Source organism: Octopus sinensis, linkage group LG1, assembly GCF_006345805.1.
Source record: "Octopus sinensis linkage group LG1, ASM634580v1, whole genome shotgun sequence".
NCBI lineage: Eukaryota > Metazoa > Mollusca > Cephalopoda > Octopoda > Octopodidae > Octopus > Octopus sinensis.
The window spans coordinates 189163063-189167836 of record NC_042997.1 but is presented as its reverse complement, the minus strand read 5'-3'; the positions used below and the strand labels follow the sequence as shown (position 1 = coordinate 189167836).

The 4774-nt window shown below is 40.0% G+C and overlaps 1 long non-coding RNA gene across 1 annotated transcript; it reads left to right on the top strand.

The window, feature by feature from the left end:
• Positions 1 to 2295: 2295 nt before the first annotated feature.
• On the top strand, positions 2296 to 4565 carry LOC118765569. The gene is made up of 3 exons (XR_005001428.1): positions 2296 to 3040; positions 3292 to 4020; positions 4283 to 4565. It is a non-coding gene; the product is annotated as an uncharacterized LOC118765569 (long non-coding RNA).
• The last annotated feature ends 209 nt before the right edge of the window (positions 4566 to 4774 follow it).

The window sequence follows — 4774 nt, the reverse complement described above, 5'->3', positions numbered from 1 at the left end:
ATTATGCTAGTATTTTGACTGCATCATTCCAACACTTTATCGAGAATGTAGCTGCATTAAATAATTACTGTGTCACTATTTTACTATTGTTGTACCAACTTGTACCTGCTTTGTGCCAACTTCTCTTTATTCAATTTAAATTGAGTGTGAACGCGCAGTTATACAGGCAGATAGAGAGAGAGAGAGAGAGAGAGAGAGAGAGAGAGATATGTTTCTTTATTAGCCACACAGGGCTGAACACAGATGGGACAAATTACAAGGTAGAGCCTTTCTTTTTGGAGATAAAAAAAAGGTGGATTGGTTTTCGATCAAAAGGGATCGTAAATGGAAAGAAAGAGAAAAGCAAAAGAAAAAAAAGAAAGAAAAAGAAAAAGAAAAAGAACAAAGGAAAAAGAAAAAATCGATCAATAGGGATCGTTATCACAGAAATGTCAATGTAAAGTGTAAAGGGGAGGACTGGTGAGGTTTACCCGTGGAAAGAAAAGCCTTCGGAAAAGACCACGGTAACCTCGGTCAATGAAGTCACATGTTATATTTTTTGACAAATAAGCAACTCTCTGTATTAATTTTTTCGGTTCATAGGATCATAGTCAAGGTGGCTTCGCCATTCATACGTGCCATCCTTGCTACATTCACCCATCTTTTTTTTAAACATTCACTAGACAAAACTTGCCTCTCTACTTTCACTTTCCTTTTCAAGTGATACTTGAAGAAGTTGATGAGAGATTGACCAGAGAGGAAAGTGTTTGTCTCTAATCCTTTCAGGCGCGTCCACCAGATACATTCTTTCGCCATAGCCACAAGTATGATAAAAATAGCTCTTCCTTCCCGTTTGAAGGAAGGAGGCGTGACGATATTAACGATAGACTCGGCTGATAAACCGACTCGTCCCACACGTGACAGCAGTCGTTCGACATAAGCCCACAGGACACAGATTGTTGGATACTGCACGATTGCGTGCAGAACGGTTTCGTCGCTCTGACCGCATCTCTGGCAGGTCGGCCTCGAGTTTCTCGAGCCATGCCTATAGAGCTTAGCCCGAACGGGTAGCGCTTCTCGGTAGCACTGCCAGGCCAGGGATCTCTGGAAGTTGTCCATAGGTCCCGGCCCGAAAGTCGTCTCAAACAGGCGGGTCCGGTATTCCTCGTCGACGTCCAGGTTCGCCCCAAGATCGTCGTCGTACCTCCCCTCCACTAATCCCCTATAGAATGCTTTGGTTGTGTTGAAGTCACTCAAGGTCGACCCGGGACGGCATAGTTGCTTGAGAGCAAGGCGACACTCGCGGTACCATTCGCCCTTCCTCGGCCTCTTTTTGATCCACGACTGCATTTCGGTCATGGAGAGGAGCTGCGGGAAAGCGTGCCTCACAAACGGCGACCACTCCTGTTCACCGTCGTCTACACAGAGCTGGAGATGTCGCAGTCTCAGCGCGTGTCTGCGCATCATCAGCCACGGCATGCTCAGTCCTCCTTTTAACGGGTGTTGACAACAAATGGATCGCCTGGCCATCGGGATGCATCCTTTCCACAAGAAGCGAAAGAGAATGCGTTCTAGTTTGGTGATGGTAGGGTCGGGACAAGGTACGACGGTCAGGCGGTAGTAGATGATGGACGCGATGTACGTGTTCGCCACTTCCGCCCGACCTTTTAGGGACAGTTTCCTCTCGGCCCATTGCCGGGCGAGAGTGACCACCCTACTCGTTATCTCGTTCCAGAGATAGATAGATAGATAGATAGATAGACAGACAGACAGACAGACAGACAGACAGACAGGCAGACAGACAGATAGATAGATAGATAGATAGATAGATAGATAGATAGATAGACAGACAGACAGACAGACAGACATATAGATAGATAGATAGATAGATAGATAGATAGATAGATAGATAGATAGATAGATAGATAGATAGATAGATAGATAGATAGATAGATAGATAGATAGATAGATAGATAAGTTTCTTTATTGGCCACACAGGGCTGCACACAGATGGGACAAGTTACAAGGTAGAGCTTTTCTTTTGGGGGATGAAGAGAACAAAAAACAAAAGAAAAAAAAGGGGGTGGCGTAGGTTTTCGATCAAGAGGGATCGTAAAAGGGAAGAAAAGAACAAAAACAAAAAAAAATTGAATAAAATAAAAAGAATAAAAAGAAAAAAAAAGAAAAGGAAAAGGAACAAAAGGAAAGAGAAATGAAAAAAGAAGAAAAAAGGGGAAAAAAAGGGGAAGAGGAAAAAGATAGATAGACAGACAGACAGACAGACAGACAGACAGACAGACAGACAGACAGATAGATAGATAGATAGATAGATATAGATAGATAGATAGATAGATAGATAGATAGATAGATAGATATTTGTATGTTTTCATTTTTCTTTTGTTCCTTAAGTCTTTTTAAAGGACAATTTTTTTCCAGATGACAGAAAAATGTATAAACCGCATCTCTGCGAAATATGAAACATAAACTTTAGAAGAATTCTTACTGATTTTCATTCATAGGATTATGAGTGTGCATCTGAATTTTTAAATTGAAACTACACTACATTGAGTTTAGATTCGTCCAACTATCTCGAGGAGACAACGAAATCTGAGCCAGTTTTACTTTCAGAAAAGTAAGCAAAGATTAAGTCATTTACATGTCAGCAAAAAAATTGGCTTAAACGTTTCTGAAGGGATTCACTTGGGGTAGTTTCCAGATCTTTAATTTAGAATATGAATCTATAGCGTTAAATTAGAAGATTAATTTAATTTAGAATATGAATATATAAGAGTGTAGATGAGCATTTCTGGCGATAGAAGCGGAAACTGGCAGAAACGTTAAATTAGAGGATTAAAGTCTTTGTGGTAATCCGTTACGTTCCTTTCTAAGTTCAAATTCCGCTGAGATCTACCTCACTTTTCATATTTTTTTCAAGCCATATACTGCTGTTCTGTTATAATATCTGCCACGTTTTTGTATTTCTTTTTTTGGTAGTGGAGTACAAAATTCAATACTTTCATCCCTAAATTAAACGCAAGTGATATTTAATTTTAACTGATTGGTATTCTTACTAGAATGAGGGCGGCGAGCTGGCAGAATCGTTAGCACGCCGGGCGAAATGCGTAACTGTATTTCGTCTGCCATTACGTTCTGAGTTCAAATTCCGCCGAGGTCGACTTTGCCTTTCATCCTTTCAGGGTCGATAAATTAAGTACCAGTTACACACTGGGGTCGATGTAATCGACTTAATCCGTTTGTCTGTCCTTGTTTGTCCCCTCCGTGTTTAGCCCCTTGTGGGTAGTAAAGAAATAGGTATTCTTACTAGAATGAACATCTTTATAAATATTAAACCGAGCTTAACATAAATCATGATTTAAGAAAATTACTTCAGTTTTGAAGATGGCAAATATATTTCCTTTGATAAACAGCTATTGGCTAAAAAGCATATAGGTTGACTGCACCTTCCTTGCGAAGCATCTCAATAATCATAAATGATACATATGAAAAGATCTACAGAAAGTCCAATCAAATTATGTTCTACCAAGCGTTGTGCAAACAGAAGACATTGATCTTTTACAGATTAAGAGCCTAATCAATCACATACTAACTTCTCAGACTAATCAATACCTACCGAAAATCTCATCAGTGCATCTGCTACAGAATAGAGATCATCATGTAGCCTACTTTGGATGGAACCTCTAAGAAGCTCTTCTGAACAGAAAATTTGCTGGTGATTCTGTGATAAATTTGAGTTGTGTTGGAGCGATGTAGCCATTTAAGCTTCCGGTATTCTTTAAATTCTGCACCAGGGCTACATTGAGGTAAGTTGTTGTGTGATCCAGAGTTGTTTCTCGTGGACTAGCCTTATAATCAAAAACATTTCAGTTATGATCGGCACACCATTCTTGTAACAGATCTCGAACTATATTGTTCAATGTGACGTTTCCTTTTTAAAAAGGTAAGGTATTGTTTGAAGAAGTTTTTGCAGTTACTTCTAACAAGTCGAAGGACTTAGAGGCTTCCTCGTTGTTTCATACTGAGGTAAATAGTTAAATTAAGTTAAGGCTGCGAGCTGGTAGAATCGTTAGCACGCCGGGCGAAATCCGTAGCAGTATTTCGTCTGCCTTTACGTTCTGAGTTCAAATTCCGCCGAGGTCGACTTTGCCTTTCATCCTTTCGGGGTCAATTAAATAAGTACCAGTTACGCACTGGGGTCAATGTAATCGACTTAATACCTATGTCTGTCCTTGTTTGTCGCCTCTGTGTTTAGCCCCTTGTGGGTAGTAAAGAAATAGGTAAATAGTTAAATTTAGGGGTAAACCATGTATTTGTTTAAGAGTCAACATGACGTATTCGAGATCCATGGATTACATCAGTAAATGATGAAATGATGCTGGTAAAATGCAATTAAAATACTAATGCGACCTCGAAAGGTAAAAATAAGAATTACTCAACAAAAAATAGTTCTCATTTAAAATTATTTAATAAAAGGAAGTGGTTTCGAGCTGTGCATTGCCGAAGGTTACGTGTGTGTGCGCGTGTGGGGGGTGGGGTGAATGTATTATGTTCTCTTGCAGTACTATAACATATCTTACACGACTTAAATTTTAAACCAAGTATGGCAGTCAATTTGAAACACTCTTCTACTCTTTTACTTGTTTCAGTCATTTGACTGCGGCCATGCTGGAGCACCGCCTTTAGTCGGGCAAATCGACCCCAGGACTTATTCTTTGTAAGCCTAGCACTTATTCTATCGGTCTCTTTTGCCGAACCGCTAAGTTATGAGGACGTAAAC